Source organism: Sminthopsis crassicaudata, chromosome 5 (genome assembly GCF_048593235.1).
Source record: "Sminthopsis crassicaudata isolate SCR6 chromosome 5, ASM4859323v1, whole genome shotgun sequence".
NCBI classification, from domain to species: domain Eukaryota; kingdom Metazoa; phylum Chordata; class Mammalia; order Dasyuromorphia; family Dasyuridae; genus Sminthopsis; species Sminthopsis crassicaudata.
This window is the reverse complement of record NC_133621.1, coordinates 67,451,768-67,470,640: the sequence shown is the minus strand read 5'-3', so window position 1 is coordinate 67,470,640 and position 18,873 is coordinate 67,451,768. Positions and strand designations below refer to the sequence as shown.

The 18,873-nt window shown below is 33.9% G+C and overlaps 1 protein-coding gene across 4 annotated transcripts in view; it reads left to right on the top strand.

Moving 5' to 3' along the window:
- ARHGAP12 (Rho GTPase activating protein 12) overlaps positions 1–18,873 on the top strand; it is a 124,065-nt gene that overhangs the window by 21,311 nt on the left and 83,881 nt on the right. The window lies entirely within an intron of this gene.

The following is an 18,873-nucleotide window of genomic DNA, read 5'->3' as shown; positions in this document are numbered from 1 at the left end:
GTCATACATATTAGGTGATGCCTAAAACATTAACTTACAAAAGGGGTTTATCAATGTGTTATAGGAAGGCTAATGTGGAATTCAAATTTAAAAGGAATTTCCTGTGATTGGTTAAGATACTTTATATGCCTCTACTACAGTTTCTAGGAAGAGGTCGGTATCTACTCAAAAGAGTTTGCCTTAACCATTGACATAGGAAAGATCAAATGAGTAAAGAAGTCTGTTGCTCGTATTAGAACATATGTGTGCGGCATGGACATTGTAGTTATTGGAGTTGGATCTAGAATTAAACTGGTAACGGAGAGTGAGCTAAAGCATCCTCAGGAAATTGGCCCCAACTTTCTCCCAGAAATATTTTTTTAGTTGATTATGTGACAGTGAGACAGGGAACTGTGTCTGAAAAATTGGAAATGATTACCACATACAAATCAATGGAGAAGCAAGTGTGAGCAAGCTGCAACTTCTATCCAATGGAGTTCTTTGAAGAGGAACAGAATGTCATTAGGCTAGCAAATGATGGGAAAAGAAGGTGGACTGGCCATGTGCCAATGTGAAGAATGACAGGATATCATCTGGGTGCCCCAGGAAGACTCGAAGTCAGGAGGAAGCAAGAAAGACTTCCAGCATGTTGGGTGGATTCCCAAGATGTGGGATGGATAGTTTGGATGGATTGTGGTCTACTCTGTTGCAGGATTATCCAGACTGATGAAATCACAAATGTATTTGAGAATTGAATCTTACAGATCCATGGGAAAGATCTTAGAATTATAAGTTTAGAATTGTAAGGGACTTAGAGATCTCCTTACACATTCAGATGCTGAGTCCTAGAGAGGGTAACTGCACACGGTCCTCCAAGAAGTAAGTAATTAGCAGTATCACCAAGACCGAGTAACTTCTCACCATACTGTGCATTCTTGTGTGAGAACATTGATAAAGTAGAAAGTGTTGAAAGAGGGCATCATGGATGATGAGTAATCTTGCAGCCTTGATGTATGAAGCCAGGTTGGAAGAATTGGAGACTAGCTTTTCTAACATGTTTCATTTTCTTCATTCTCTATTTCCTAGGAAGAGAAGGCTTGGGAGTGGAGCATTCTGGAAATCATAGCTGTCTTCATAGTCATTGAAAGACTGTGGAAGAGGGATGAGACTTATTCTTGGCTCTGAAAAGCAGAGCTGGGAGCACTATGTGCTGGATGAGACCATCTTTTTTTTCTTTTTAGGTGTTGTTGGACCAGGTAGTTGCTGAGATTGCCTGGAGTAGTCTGTAATTCTCATTCTTATTTTTAGCCATTTGAAACGCTAGCTTTTCATTTTATGCTGCCATATTGAATTCTTTTTTCATCTAGTGTGAAGACTGATACCTGGATACCTTAGAATCAGCCAGAGTCAGGATAAGCAAAAGTCTTATGTCTGTATTCTTGGTCTTTAGGGGTAGAAGTGAAGGGAATGGGCACAAGCTCTCCACTACCTCCTTTCTCTTCATCCACAGCAAAAGTGACTCTGGCTTGTCTTACTCCACCCCCTAATCCCTCCTACAATTATCTGTATACACCAAAAGACGGAGCCAGCACAGAATAGTAGGAAGGGCCATTTTCCAAGCATAAGCTATTAGAGTATTGTCCAATGGGTAAATTAGTCTTAAGTGCTTGGTTGTCTGATTCCAGCGCACCTATTCAGAGTTTCAGTACTGTACAATCTAGATTGGAGACAAAGCCATAGGTAGACATATTCCTTAACTAACCTTGTGTTTTTGTAGTTATAGAAGGATAGGGGTTTGCTTCTTTTTTTTTTTTTTTTTTTTTTTTTCTTTTGGTAGGGGATGGATTTAAGTTTATTAACGTTGTCCTAAATTGTTTGTTCTCAGAGCCTATCACATTATATCAGGCATCTTAAATCAATAGATTTATTTATTTTAGAAAAGTTTTACCATGTCTTTACTTTTAGAATGTAGGTATTTTCTAATTTATGTTCTCCATTAAGAGAACCCTCTTTTTATAACAAAGAAAAATAGTTAAGCAAAATCAACTGACAGTGTCCATGTAGCAATGAAAAGTAGCACCCTTATTTCTGTAATACGGAAGTAGTTATGATTCATCATCTGACTTTTAATTACAACTTTATTTATTTATTGGTTTTTCTTCTTTTAAATTAAAGCTTTTTATTTACAAAACATATGCATAAATAATTTTTCAACATTGACCCTTGCAAAGCCCCTTCTTCATCCTACCCTCTCCCCTAAATGGCAGGTGTCCAATACATGTTAAATATGTTAAAATACATGTTAAATACAATATATGTATACTATTTATACGGATATCTTGCAGCACAAGAAAAATCTGATCAAGAAAGGAAAAAATTGGGAAAGAAAACAAAATACAAGCAAACAACAACTGAAAAAGTGAGAATGCTATGTACAACTTTATTTTTTAAAGTTTCATGGTATAGTTAGTAGTACTAGACTTAGAAGACTTTTTCTAGGCTTGGCTCTACTTACCAACCTAATCTTAGACCAAATTACTTAAATTCTTTGGACTTCAGTTTAGCCATCTGGAAAAATTAAAAAATAATACTTGTCCAATATGTACAGGTGAGATGAGTAAGCTTGTTGGGAGCAATTGGAATGTAATTCAAAGCCCCAATTAGATCCATCTGCATTCTGCTTTACTCTGTGCACTTTGATGAATTTCCTGTCAGGGAGGTTCCTATCACTCTCTGCTTAAGGTTTGACTGTTAGCTTCCCCTTTCCTTCCTAGGAAATTAACTCACTGTCAGCAAACTATTCTTTCCCCAAACCTTTTTGGAATTGCTGTAAAGTACTCTTAGGTTTTTATATGAAAACAAAAAACAACTTTTGTTGGGGACTCCTGGTCTATGTAGACTTTTAAAAATGTATTAAAGTAACTAGCTTTTCTAACATGTTTCATTTTCTTCATTCTCTATTTTCTTGCTTTGAATAATTAATTTTTATTTTGGTGAAATAAAATCTGATGGATTCCTTTAATATCTAAATTCCAGATGATTTGATTTTTTTGAATCTTATTATGATTGGAATTTTTCTTTTATCTTTTTAAGAGTGTATGTTGCACTTAATTTTTTAAAAAATAGACAAGTCACCAACAATTGATAATCTTGAAACTAGATGTTGCTAATTCAGCTTTAATATATTTGTGTTAGATAGATACATACGCAACACTCAGGCTAGGGGATACATTAAGACCTAATTATTTTCATAGAACTATGATAGGCATGTTGCTTTGACATCTTGTTATAACAGTTTACAGTTATATTTCAAATTTAATTACATTGTCCCTCTTTTTGAATATTTTGAAGGATAATTTATGCTCCTTGAGGAGCAACTGAATATTGTTAAAATTCTAAAGCAGTTAGTTGTCTCCCATTTTTGAGTTCCAACATTTTTCTTGATGTGTGTGAACATTTATATAACGCTGAAGAACTTTTCCTCAGCTCTTTGAGGCTAGATAGTACATATATTTTTCTAGTTGAAGATATTGAGACCAGAGTAGGTTAAGGATCATGCCTAAGATGGCAGTATGTTTTAAAAATATATTTAACTTTTTCAATATATTTCCAAGGCATTTATCTTATTTTCAATATATTTAACTTATCAACAACTTTGAAAATTCTCAAATGTCATTTTTTTTTTCCTAATTGTGTCACTTCAACAAAAATTAAACAAAGCATAATAAATATGTTGGAACAAGAGCTCCTACCCTCAAGAGATTATAACCTGGATGGAAATTGACAATTTATATAGCATAGATCCAGATGTTTGCAAAGACAAACTGAAATAAAAATGGATCCCAGGAAACCATACTGACTTAGAAAATCCCAGATTAACATTATCTATATTATAGGGTATTTTATTTATTTTGTTAAACATTTCCCAATTATTATTATTATTATTACTATTATTTATTTATTTATTTATCTATCTATCTATTTATATATTCATTCATTCATTCAGTCATTTATTTATTCATTCATTCATTCATTCATTTATTTTTATTTATTTATTTATTTATTGATTGATTGATTGATTGATTGATTGCATTTGGGACTAGGTAACTTGCCCAGGATCACACAGTTAGTAAAATATTGACTGTGGGTTTGAACTCAGATCCTCCTGCCTCCAGGCCCATGCTGTATCCATTGCATCACCTAGCTATACCCTCCACTTATGTTTTAATCTGGTTCTGACTTTACTTATCTAGACCAGGAATTTGATACTCGTACTCTGTCATACACTGTCATTCAGTCCTCACAATGCTGAGGAAAGAACTATGTTCATTATCTTTGCTTTACAGATGAAGGATCACATTATTAAAAGATTTCTTGTAGTTGTGAAGCTAGTCTCAGGCTTCACTCCTGGGTCTCCTCTGACTCCTGTTCCAAGTCCAGTGTTCTTTCTACCACACCAGCCTGTTTTAGAACATCATGCAGAACCAGGAGGGTGACTGTGAGACAAAAGGAAACGATCTGGGGGTCTTGTACATCTATGCCACCCAAGGGGGAGTAAGCCGGCCTGAACTGGCCAGTGAGGCACCCTGTGGGGCGAGAAGTGCTGGACAAGTGTCAAACCTCATCCCCTTTAACCTAGCCCAGGACCCTGAATCCAGAAGTCCTCACAGAACACTAGCAGGGTGCTCCTGATGGAGAAGAGGCCTGTGTTCTGTGCTGATCACCTGCTCATCCTTGGGCAAGTAAGTGCAGGCTTTTTGGGAGTGGCAGCACCTCCCAGACCACAGGTTTAGCTTCTAACTCAGTCAACCCCAGGAACCTTCATTGGGGAGATGCAGCCTGGATACTGTTTCTGGGCCTGGCACAGCCCCTGCTTCCTTAGTAAGTGTGGCTATGAAGAACCAGAAAAGGAAATTCTCTCTACCACTCTTTGGCTTTTGGTAACTATATCTCAACATCAGAAGTGGATATGATTTTATTAGTGGAAATAATGTTACAGAAGGGGTATTAGCAATTTTTTGAGAGAGGAGAGCATTGAAGATACAACTGGAATCTTTTGCATTCCTTGTCTCTCTCAGTAGGATATGAGTTCCCTGAGAGCAGATATTCTCTTATTTTTCTATTTGTTTCCCCAATGCATAGCACAGGACTTTTCATATGGCAAATGCTTCAGTGCTTTTTCATTCATTCACTCATGTGAAATTTTTTTTTTTTAATTTTTTATTTTATTTTATAATTATAACATTTTTTGACAGTACATATGCATGGGTAATTTTTTACAACATTATCCCTTGCACTTACTTCTATTCAGATTTTTTCCCTTCCTCCCCCAACCCCCTCCCCCAGATGGCAAGCAGTCTTATATATGTTAAATATGTTACAGTATATTCTAGATACAATATATGTGTGTAGAACCGAATTTTTTGTTGCACAGGAAGAATTGGATTCAGAAGGTAAAAATAACAGTTTACATTCATTTCCCAGTGTTCCTTTTCTGGATGTAGCTGGTTCTGTCCATCATTAATCAATTGGAATTGGATTAGTTCTTCTCTATGTTGAAGAAATCCACTTCCATCAGCATACATCCTCGTACAGTATCATTGTTGAAGTGTATAATGATCTTCTGGTTCTGCTCGTTTCACTCAGCATCAGTTGATGTAAGTCTCTCCAAGCCTCTCTGTATTTCTCCTGTTGGTCGTTTCTTATAGAACAATAATATTCCATAACATTCATATACCATAGTTTACCCAACCATTCTCCAATTGATGGACATCCATTCATCTTCCAGCTTCTAGCCACTATGAAAAGGGCTGCCACAAACATTTTGGCACATACAGGACCCTTTCCCTTCTCTAGTAGTTCCTTGGGGTATAAGCCCAGTAGTAGTATGGCTGGGTCAAAGGGTATGCACATTTTGATAACTTTTTGGGCATAATTCCAGATTGCTCTCCAGAATGGTTGGATTCTTTCACAACTCCACCAACAATGCATCAGTGTCCCAGTTTTCCCACAGCCCCTCCAACATTCATCGTTATTTGTTCCTGTCATCTTAGCCAATCTGACAGGTGTGTAATGATACCTCAGAGTTGTCTTAATTTGCATTTCTCTGATCAATAGTGATTTGGAACACTCTTTCATATGAGTGGAAATAGTTTTAATTTCATCATCTGAAAATTGTCTGTTCATATCCTTTGACCATTTATCAATTGGAGAATGGCTTGATTTCTTATAAATTAAAGTCAATTCTCTGTATATTTTGGAGATGAGGCCTTTATCAGAACCTTTAACTGTAAAAATTTTTTCCCAATTTGTTACTTCCCTTCTAACCTTGTTTGCATTAGTTTTGTTTGTGCAGAAACTTTTTAATTTGGTGTAATCAAAATGTTCTATTTTGTGATCAATAATGGTCTCTAGTTCTCCCTTGGACACAAACTCCTTCCTCCTCCACAAGTCTGAGAGGTAAACCATCCCATGTTCCTCCAATTTATTTATGATTTCGTTCTTTATGCCTAAATCTTGGACCCATTTTGATCTAATCTTAGTATGTGGTGTTAAATGTGGGTCCATGCCTAGTTTCTGCCATACTAATTTCCAGTTTTCCCAGCAGTTTTTGTCAAATAATGAATTCTTATCCCAAAATTTGGGATCTTTGGGTTTGTCAAAGATTAGATTGCTATTTTTATTCACTATCTTGTCCTGTGAACCTAACCTATGCCACTGATCAACTAGTCTATTTCTTAGCCAATACCAAATGGTTTTGGTGACTGTTGCTTTATAATATAGCTTTAAATCAGGTACACTTAGACCACCTTCCTCTGACTTTTTTTTCATTAGTTCCCTTGCAATTCTCGACCTTTTATTCTTCCATATGAATTTTGTTGTTATTTTTTCTAGGTCATTAAAATAGTTTCTTGGGAGTCTGATTGGTATAGCACTAAATAAATAGATTAGTTTGGGGAGTATTGTCATCTTTATTATATTCGCTCGGCCTATCCAAGAACATTGAATGTCTTTCCAATTATTTAAATCTGACTTTATTTTTGTGGCAAGTGTTTTGTAATTTTGCTCATATAATTCCTGACTCTCCTTTGGTAGATATATTCCCAAATATTTGATACTATCGACTGTTATTTTGAATGGAATTTCTCTTTGTATCTCTTGCTGTTGGATTGTGTTGGTAATGTATAAAAATCCTGAAGATTTATGTGGATTTATTTTGTATCCTGCGACTTTGCTAAAATTCTGAATTATTTCTAATAGCTTTTTAGCAGAGTCTTTGGGGTTCTCTAAGTATACCATCATGTCATCTGCGAAAAGTGACAATTTGATTTCTTCATTTCCTACTCTAATTCCTTGGATCTCTTTCTCGGCTCTTATTGCCAAGGCTAGAGTTTCTAGTACTATATTGAATAGTAATGGTGATAGTGGGCAACCTTGTTTCACTCCTGATCTTACAGGGAAAGGTTCTAGTTTATCACCATTACATATGATGTTTACTGAAGGTTTTAAATATATGCTCCTTATTATTTTAAGGAATAGTCCATTTATTCCTATACTCTCAAGCGTTTTTAGTAGGAATGGATGTTGGATTTTATCAAATGCCTTTTCTGCATCTATTGAGATGATCATATGGTTTTTATTAATTTGATTATTAATATGGTCAATTATACTAATAGTTTTCCTAATATTAAACCAGCCCTGCATTCCTGGTATAAATCCCACTTGGTCATAGTGTATTATCCTGGGGATGATTTTCTGAAGTCTATTTGCTAATATCTTATTTAAGATTTTAGCATCAATATTCATTAAGGAAATTGGTCTATAGTTTTCTTTCTCAGTTTTTGATCTACCTGGTTTAGGTATCAGTACCATGTCTGTGTCATAGAAGGAATTTGGTAGGACTCCTTCAATCCCTATTTTTTCAAATAGTTTACATAGCATTGGAGTTAGTTGTTCTTTAAATGTTTGGTAGAATTCACCTGTAAATCCATCTGGTCCTGGGGACTTTTTCTTAGGAAGTTGGTTAATCGCTTGGTCTATTTCTTTTTCTGAGATGGGACTATTTAGACTACTTACTTCTTCCTCTGTTAATCTGGGCAAGCTATATTTTTGAAGGTATTCTTCCATTTCATTTAAGTTATCGAATTTATCGGCATAAAGTTGAGCAAAGTAGCTCCTAACTATTGTTCTAATTTCCTCTTCATTAGTGGTGAGTTCACCCTTTTCATTTTCAAGACTATCAATTTGCTTTTTCTCTTTCCTTTTTTTAATCAGGTTTACTAAGGGTTTGTCTATTTTGTTGGTTTTTTCATAAAACCAACTCTTAGTTTTATTAATTAATTCAATAGTTTTTTTACTTTCAATTTTATTAATCTCACCTTTTATTTTTTGAATTTCAAGTTTTGTGTTTGTCTGGGGGTTTTTAATTTGTTCCTTTTCTAGCAATTTTAGTTGTAATCCCAATTCGTTGGCCCTCTCTTTCTCTATTTTATGCAGGTAGGCCTGTAGAGATATAAAACTTCCCCTTATTACTGCTTTGGCTGTATCCCACACATTTTGGTACACTCATGTGAAATTGACAGGTCTTCTCAGTGATTGGAGTCGGAAGTGAGGGAGAAGGAAGGATTTGGACTGTTTTTGATATATAGGAAGGGAAAATTTTGAGGGAAAATTAATTTAAAGATTAAAAAATATAGGTCTCTTACATTGAATTGTGGTAAGAAATAGCTACAGATCTTACCTATCCATTTTACTATATTGTTCAATTAGATCTTCTGACAGCTATCAAAGTTTGTGCTTTGACTTATTAAAAATACTTCTATTTGATCTTTACTGTGAGATGTTCTACTGATTTAAAGAAATTTAAAGTATTTAATAGGGGAGATTAAAAAGCTTGGGGGAAATTATTCAACAATATGCAGACAGCTGGGGAGAGACTCTTTCTAAATAATTCTTTTCTTTAGTAGGAAAGATTTTCTAATTGACTTGTAGTGGGAAATGTTTTCCTTGATCTCTTACATGAAAAATCTTGAAGTGTCAATGTATTGTATTACAGTTTACCTGTGACCATACAACATCAATTACTTTGTGATTGTAGAAAGAATATCTTCAAAAACATTTAAATTTTCTATGTAATATTTTCTAGGAATTATTAAACAAAAGAAAGGGAAAAAAAGATTCTTGGCACCTTGGTAATTATTTCTTAGCCTGCTGGGTCATATTTTGTGTGAAAAAAATTTTTAATGGTTTTGTAAAGTCATTGAGAATAAGGATTTCATATTTTTATGTCTTAGCACAGTGTTTTCCAAATTGCTAATTTTGTTGATAAATTTCAAGTACAATGATGGTTAATATTGAACCAAGTTCTCTAACTGTCCTTTAAAATATTTTTTAAAAATCTGTCTTTTATGCTATACTTTCTCTGTTGTAACAGTTATTATTCAGCATTTAGTTAACTAATTTATTTTTGAAACAACTAGGGTTAAGTGATTTGAACTTAGGTCCTCCTAACTTCAGGGCCAGTGCTCTCTACTCACTGCACCATCTAGCTATCCTCCTATATTTTTAAAAATTATATCACTTAAGTTGATAAGCCTAAGTACTGTATATCCTTTATTATTCTGAATGATGCTGGATTATACCTCTTTAAGTTTGACCAACCAAAAAATTCTGAATTCATCTGATTGTTTTATCATCTTGCATATAGATCTTTTCCACAAGAATTTTGTAGTTGGTCATTCATTTCAGTCTAGTATGTCTCTTTGTGACTTCAATTGAGGTTTTTTTTTGGCAAGGATACTGGACTATTTTGCCATTTCCTCCTCCAGTTCATTTTACAGATACAGGCTTTATTGACTTGCCCAGGATCATGTAACTAGAAAGTACCTGAGGCCAGATTTGAACTTAGAAAGATTTGATTTCCTGACTCTAGGCCCAATGCTTTATCCATTGTGCCAGCTGCCTACCTTTCCACAAGAAAAACCCATTTCATAAAACAGTTGCTAAAATTATTAACAGGGTCAAAAAGTTTTGTTCTTATTTTTGATTGCTTTCATATGTCAAAAACCGGGGGGAAATAATATGCTTATGTCATTGGATTGTGAGGTAAGTACTTTGCGTACAAAGGGAGCTTTATAGTAGACTGTTATCTACCCAATGCCACTTTACAACTACAAATAATAATGAAATATAATGACCATAAGCTCTTATCTACTGATGCCTTAATTATAAATTATTTTAGTCCTTTGAGTGTAAGAGACTAATCCCTTGGGAAAGAAGGAAGAAAATAATGCTGTTTGGGAAAGAAGCATGGTGCCAAAGCAAAACTTTTGACAAATTATCCTGAGATTAGCCTCAGTTTCTTTATTTCTTTTTCTTTTTCTTTCTTTCTTTGTTTTTTTTAATAGCTTTTTATTTATAAGATATATGCATGGGTAATTTTTCAGCATTGACAATTGCAAAATCTTTTGTTCCACTTTTTCCCCTCCTTCCCCCCACCTGCTCCCCCATAAGGCAGGTTGACCAATACATGTTAAATATGTTAAAGTATATGTTAAATACAATATATGTATACATGTCCATACAGTTATTTTGCTGCACAAGAAGAATTGGACTTTGAAACAGTGTACAATTAACCTGGGAAGGAAATCAAAAATGTAGGCAGACAAAAATAGAGGGATTGGGAATTCTATGTAGTGGTTCATAGTCATCTCCCAGAGTTCTTTCACTGGGTGTAGCTGGTTCAGTTCATTACTGCTCTATTGGAATTGATTTGGTTCATCTCATTGTTGAAGAGGGCCTCATCCATCAAAATTGATCATCATATAGTATTGTTGTTGAAGTATATAATGATCTCATTTCACTCTGCATCATTTCATGTAAGTCTCTCCAGGCCTCTCTGTATTCATCTTGCTGGTCATTTCTTATAGAACAATAATCCATAACATTCATGTACCACAATTTATTCAGCCATTCTCCAATTGATGGGCATCCACTCAGTTTCCAGTTTCTTAGCCTCAGTTTCTTAAAAGTTAGTAACCTTCCTTCTTAAATTAACTCTAAATTACCCACTAGTAAATCTATTGTATTTTGTTTGCATACTCTTCCCTTGTTAGAAGATAAACTTTTTGAGGACAGGAACTATTTTTACCTTTCTTTGTATCCTCAGTACTTAAGATAGTTGCTGACTCAAAACAACCCACAAAGTAATAAATGCTTTATCATTCTAATTCCTGGTAATATATTTAGGTGTGTTGAATAGGAATGGAACTTTTTTCCTTGTGTAATAAAAATTATTTGGCTTGTTAAACTTGGTTTTTATTGTCATATTTGATATTTTGGGCCCCTTCCAAATGGAAAAATAGAATTAAAAGATCACAGAAATTGGAAGGGGATCTCAAAAACCATCTAGTACAACTAAGATCTGATTATCTTCCAGCCTTTTCTTGAAGATCTTCACTAAAGGAGAACACCCCATTTCCTAAGGCAGCCAGTCTATTTTTGGATAACTTTAATTATTAGGAATTACCAACATTAAGCCTAAATTTGCCTATTTGCAACAAGTTCTGTTCTCTGGGGCCAAACTGGTTAACCTCTTTTTGATGTGATAGCCCTTCAGATAATTTAGCATAGTTATTGTGTCCCCATCTTTTATTAGACTAAATATTTCTAGTTAGTTCAATAACAAGGATTGAGCTTTTTTTTTTTTTTAATAATAGCTTTTTATTTTCAAAACACATGCAAAGATAGTTTTCAATATTTACTCTTGCTAAACCTTGTGTGATTGAGCATATTTTGATAATGTACTAGGTGTTGACTGATGCGATGTCACCAATAACTAAGCACTTTTGAATTTAGCTCTTATAGTCAGCTATGTAGCTTTAGATTTAATTTGAGTTACAGCTTCATCATTCTTCTACCCTTAACTTAACATGACCTTTGTCTGGACTCTGGGGCAATATGACACAATTGTGAACCACAGAGTTAAGAGAATGTAAACTGTTTTGTCTAGACCAGTGGTGTCCAAAGTGGATGCGAAGGTCTTTTGTGATGTGTATGTGATCTACCATGGGATTCTTGCTGCTTTACTTTTGAAAATATTCAACATAATTCTTTCATTTCTTTTAACCCCAGGAACCTACTCAATGCTTGTTTATTCAGTTTGTGTTATAAGAAATTGGGTAGAAAGTTCTTTATTAAATCCCAAAGTTTGAAAAGTACTCAAATACAATAATCTGGATCTGGAATGGAAAAGAGTGGGATAGCTTGCTTTTGTGCAGTTGCAAAATATTTTTACTGCCCCCAAGCCTCCCGTAACAAGACAGGTCTATCTTTTCTTTTTTTAAAATAAATTTTTATTGATAATTTTTTTTTTTTTTTTTATTGTTACCTGTTTCCTCTTGTGAGTGAGGCATGGAATGTAAACTGCCAGAGTGCCCCATTGTTGATATCTTATTTATTTATTTATTAATTAATACATTTGACTCAGTTCCCAGTATGTTTGAGAAATGAAGCTTTTCAGAGAAATTTTGCTTTAAAATTCTAATGATACCTTCTTAATGACAGAAGAAAGCATAGAAGACAGCCAATCAATTGGGTAGATCTCCTATGGCAAACTTCTGATAGAATCTGGATGAGAATTGTTCAAGTTAGGCAGGCATGGATGGGTTGCAGTCTGAATCATTGGGAAGAATTCCTGAATTATTAAGGTCATAGTCTACTTGAGTCCTTACAATGATATGCTCTTAAATTTACTCTGACGATTTTTAGTAGCTGATAATTTGTCCAACTCCCCCCCAAACCATAATTTATTGGGAAAGAATAATTTTGATATATGTAGAGAATGGATTTTCCATTTCCTTACCAGAAATGTAACTAAAGTTGTATGGTCATAGCCATTTCTTTTTGCTAAAGTAGTATGTTTATGAGAAGAGGGATTTTTAAAGTTTTAGGTTTTTGGTCATTGATTTATTAATAATGTATTTTGCTCTGAGTTACTGAAGAAAGTGATTATTCTGCTACAAGTTACTACTCTTAGCCAATAGGTTAAGGTGTTTGGAGATCTTGGATTTAGCAGCTCATTGATGGCATTTGTCATTGATAGAAATGAGGATAAGAGAGTCTTTTTTTCCCACAGGCATTCTTCCATGGTGATGCATGTTGGGCTGTCTTCATCTGGGTCTGAGGGCAGAGTGTAGTAGTAGATTTGTCTGGCACTTTCTACCTCTTGTCACTTTTCCCCTCAGGGTACCTTGCTACTTGAACAAATATCACTTATATCTTGTCCTAATTTTATTTTGCATCTAGGACAGGTATCAAGAGTTCCTATTTATGCCAACTGGGGGTGACAACCTTTCAAGGGTTTTCAGTAATTTGTGTTTAATTTTGATTGCAATTTTAAACTTCTATTTAAGTTGGTATATTCATTAGCAAAACATGTGAACAGAAAACATTAGTGCTATCTGTGATAAACCAGACTGTTTGTTCCTATGGGTAGCAATTACAAATATAGCTCTCTTCTATTAAAAGAAACAAGACTTCTTTATATGACTTTCAGTATGTCTAAGTGTGAATAGTAGCATAGTCTTACTCAGTGGAGAGAACATTGGGCAAGGAGTCAGGAAATCTGGATTGTATTCCAGACTTTGCCACAGACTTGCTATGTGATTATAGGAAGTCACTTAGGCTGTGTCTATTGCAGTTCAGTCAGAGTAAATGAGCCTTCCAGGCCATCTGCCTGGTACAAATTGGCAAAATGCCATATGGGCAGGAATAAACATCAAGGCAAATGGTATTTTCCTCTTTTACCAAAAGCAAATTTGGTTCTATTCATTATTGGGTCTATGGGTTATAACCAGAATGAGCCTGGGAGTATTTGAAATCAATCAGGGAGCATTTAAATTTTTTTAATGTTAAAAATTATATTTTATTTATTTTTCCCCAATTAAATTTTTAAAATAATGTTTAACTTTTATTTTTTAAAAATTTTGAGGTTCAAAATTTTTCTGTTCATTGAGCATTTTATTAAAAGTCCATGAAATAGAAACTATACTAAGTCCTGGGAGTGCCCATGAAGTCACAAATAGTTCTAAGTCCTGACTTGGGCCATCCCTTTTCAGGAGCTCTCTTCAGTATTTGTGTTGCTAAATATATTAAAAAAAAAAAAAAAAAAGTCTTTGTACTATTTACTGGGCACTCCAAAATTACTGATTTAAGTGACAGTAAATAAAAAAATTATATTTGTAATTTTGGAAATTAATTGCTTAACTTAATTAGGTAGATTTTTATTTAAGTTTACCAGAATTTACTATGTCACTTAAGGCCAACAACATTCATTTTTCTATAGTTCTTTTAGTGCAGAGATTCTTAACCTGAAGTCTTTGAATTTTAATTTTTTTCAATACTATGTTAACTGTATTTGGATATAATTCATTTCCTATATGTATTTTAAAAATGATTCTGAGAACAAGTCCCATAAGCCTAGACTTAATTGCTAAAGTCCACAAAACAAAACAAAATTAAGAATCTCTTTTTTAATGTATTTAAATTTTCTCATGTATATATCTTTTGCTTTGGTAGAAGATGGAAAGTAAACTTGTTAGATGATAGCAATTCACAATTACCTTTTAATTTAGGTTTTGTAACATTAATTTTGTTTTGGTTTTTAGAGGCAACTGACTATTTGAAGCCGTTTAGAAAATTAGTATATTAATTTGTAAGTAAGATCTTGTTTCCTAGCTTATCTTTTAAAAATTTGTCCAAGATTATTTGAATTTTATTTTATCAGCAAACTATTGTCACAATTTCATTTTCTACAATTAGAAACTCATATACTTAACTCTTGTTTAGCATTCTTTTCAAATTTGTAAAATGTAACAGAGAAATAACATATTTCAGAATCTCATAAATTGAAACTTTATTCTCTTAGGAAAACCATGGTATGCATATTTCATGTTTGTATTCTTATTAACAATAATAGTGGCTGACACACAAGTAATTAAAAGTTGCAAAGTATTTCATGTGCTTTTTTTTGGGGGGGGGGGATGAGGCAATTGGGGGTTAAGTGACTTGCCCAGGGTCACACAGCTAGGAAGTGTTAAGTGTCTGAGGCCAAATTTGAACTCAGGTCCTCCTGACTTCAGGGCTGGTGCTGTATCCACTGTGCTTGTAGATTTTTTTGTTGAATCTTATCTTGTGAGGTAGGTAACATATTACACGTATTGTTTGTTTCATTTTACAAATGAGGAAACTGAGGTTCAGAGAGATTTGTACAAACTGTGTTGAGAAGTAGGCTGAATTGGGATTTTCCTGTAGGAAATGTGGGATAATTCCACATTCTTCTATATTAGTCTGTTTTTTTTATTCTTCTTTTTTTTTTTTTTTTACAAGTATGCATAAATTTATTTTGGGTGCTCTTAAAATTACTTAGGTCCAGAAATTTAGTTGGTACCACATGATCTAAGCAAAACATGAAATAGAATAAATCAAACATTTAAACAGAGCTGAAACCAATAGCAAAATTACAGAGAAACAGGGCAGCTAGGTAGCCCAGTGGATAGAGCACCAGCCCTGAATTCAGGAGGACCTGAGTTCAAATCTGGTCTCAGACACTTAACACTTCCTAGCTGTGTGACCCTGGGCAAGTCACTTAGCCCCAGTTAGTCTGTTTTTTTTAAACCTTTTTTTTTTTTTTTTTTGAGTACTTAATATATTAAAATATGTGTTTTTACCTAAATTTAGAAAATTTAATTTCTACTATTAAATGTACAAATATGTATAAAGAGTGAATGCAGATGCACTTTCAGGTATTTAATTATGCAACTGAATGGTGTTTTACTGGGTGTTGAACCGAGTTCTCATTCAGTTCTCTGAGGGAGGGATATCTGCTCTAATAATGGCAGCAAACTAAATCACTGCATGCTTGCCTCATCAGCATGAAACTATAACTTAGTCTTGTTATCTCTGTGGTTAATTTCCTTCTTATGAGTTTTGTTTTCTTTGTTGAGCAGCAAAGAAAATTTTAATGATTTAGGTTTCATTTTAAATTATGAAGCTTCTTCAAGAAATTTTCAATGATGATTTCTTAATAGTAATTTTCTTTAGTTATACAAATCAGGATCAGAGTGTAGATTGAATTGGAAGTGAAGCACCAGAGAGGGAAGTAATTTGCCTGTGGTCACATAGCTAGTAAAGTGCCAAATAGGGCATTTGAATATAGATTTTTTTTTTCCCCCAAGTTCAGTGTTTTTTTTTTTGTTTTGTTTTGTTTTTCAGATTGTTTCCCAAAAGTTTAGAGGCAAAATTTGAACTTGCAGTCCAACTTTAAACAAGTAAAAGAAATCTGAGTTCCTCTTCCCTTTTAAGGAAACCAGAAGTGATGAAGGAATTAGCTGACATTTGCAATCATCTCTGAGGTTCCTAAAGCATTTTATATATTTATTTTTTTTTTAAAAATTCTATTTTAAAAAATCTATTATTACCTTTATTTCCAAAATAATCAGTAACTTTTTTTTAAACTTGGTATTTTTTTTATTAATTTTTATAATTATTACATTTTCTTTGACAGTACATATGCATAGGTAATTTTTTTTTTTTTTTACAACATTATTCCTTGTACTCCCTTCTGTTCCAAATTTTTCCCCTCCTTCCCTCCACCCCCTCCCCTAGATGTCAGGCATTCCCATACATATTAAATATCTTATAGTATATCCTAGGTACAATATATATGTGCAGAACCAAATTTTGTTGTTGTTGTTGTTGTAAAGGAAGGATTGTATTCAGAAGGTAAAAATAATCTGGGAAGAAAAACAAAACAAAACAAAACAAAAACAATGCTCACAGTTTACACTCATTTCCCAGTGTTCCTTTTCTGGATGTAGCTGATTCTGTCCATCATTGATCAATTGGAATTGGATTAGTTCTTCTCTATGTTGAAGATATCCACTTCCATCAGAATACATCCTCATACAGTATCATTGTTGAAGTGTATAATGATCCCCTAATTCTGCTCGTTTCACTCAGCATCAGTTGATGTAAGTCTCTCCAAGCCTCTCTGCATTCCTCCTGTTGGTCATTTCTTACAGAACAATAATATTCCATAACATTCATATACCATAATTTACCCAACCATTCTCCAATTGATGGACATCCATTCATCTTCCAGTTTCTAGCCACTATGAAAAGGGCTACCACAAACATTTTGGCACATACAGGTCCCTTTCCCTTCTTTAGTATTTCTTTGGGATATAAGTCCAGTAGTAGTATGGCTGGGTCAAAGGGTATGCACATTTTGATAATTTTTGGGCATAATTCCAGATTGCTCTCCAGAATGGTTGGATTCTTTCACAACTTCACCAACAATGTATCAGTGTCCCAGTTTTCCCACAGCCCCTCCAACATTCATCGTTATTTGTTCCTGTCATCTTAGCCAATCTGACAGGTGTGTAATGATATCTCAGAGTTGTCTTAATTTGCATTTCTCTGATCAATAGTGATTTGGAACACTCTTTCATATGAGTGGAAATAGTTTTAATTTCATCTTTTGACCATTTATCAATTGGAGAATGGCTTGATTTCTTATAAATTAAAGTCAATTCTCTGTATATTTTGGAGATGAGGCCTTTATCAGAACCTTTAACTGTAAAAATGTTTTCCCAATTTGTTACTTCCCTTCTAATCTTGTTTGCATTGGTTTTGTTTGTGCAGAAACTTTTTAATTTGGTGTAATCAAAATTTTCTATTTTGTGATCAATAATGGTCTCTAGTTCTCCCTTGGACACAAACTCCTTCCTCCTCCACAAGTCTGAGAGGTAAACCATCCCATGTTCCTCCAATTTATTTATGATTTCATTCTTTATGCCTAAATCTTGGACTCATTTTGATCTTATCTTAGTATGTGGTGTTAAATGTGGGTCCATGCCTAGTTTCTGCCATACTAATTTCCAGTTTTCCCAGCAGTTTTTGTCAAATAATGAATTCTTATCCCAAAAGTTGGGATCTTTGGGTTTGTCAAACACTAGATTGCTATTTTTATTTACTATCTTGCCCTGTGAACCTAACCTATTCCCCTGATCAACTAGTCTATTTCTTAGCCAATACCAAATGGTTTTGGTGACTGTTGCTTTATAATATAGTTCTAGATCAGGTACAGCTAGACCACCTTTACTTAATTTTTTTTTCATTACTTCCCTTGAAATTCTCGACCTTTTGTTGTTCCATATGAATTCTGTTGTTATTTTTTCTAGGTCATTAAAATAGTTTCTTGGGAGTCTGATTGGTATAGCACTAAATAAATTGATTAGTTTAGAGAGTATAGTCATCTTAATTATATTCGCTCGGGCTATCCAAGAGCACTGAATGTCTTAACAATTATTTAAATGTGACTTTATTTTTGTGGCAAGTCTTTTGTAATTTTGCTCATATAATTCCTGACTCTCCTTTGGTAGATATATTCCCAAATATTTTATACTATTGACCATCATTTTGAGTGGAATTTCTCTTTGTATCTCTTGCTGTTGGATTGTGTTGGTAATGTATAAAAATGCTGAGGATTTATGTGGATTTATTTTGTATCCTTCAACTTTGCTAAAATTCTGAATTATTTCTAATAGCTTTTTAGCAGAGTCTTTGGGGTTCTCTAAGTATACCATCATGTCATCTGCAAAGAGTGATAGTTTGATTTCCTCATTTCCTACTCTAATTCCTTAAATATCTTTCTCGGCTCTTATTGCCGAGGCTAGAGTTTCTAGTACTATATTGAATAGTAATGGTGATAGTGGGCAACCTTGTTTCACTCCTGATCTTACAGAGAAAGGTTCTAGTTTATCGCCATTACATATGATGTTTACTGACGGTTTTAAATATATGCTCGTTATTATTTTAAGGAATAGTCCATTT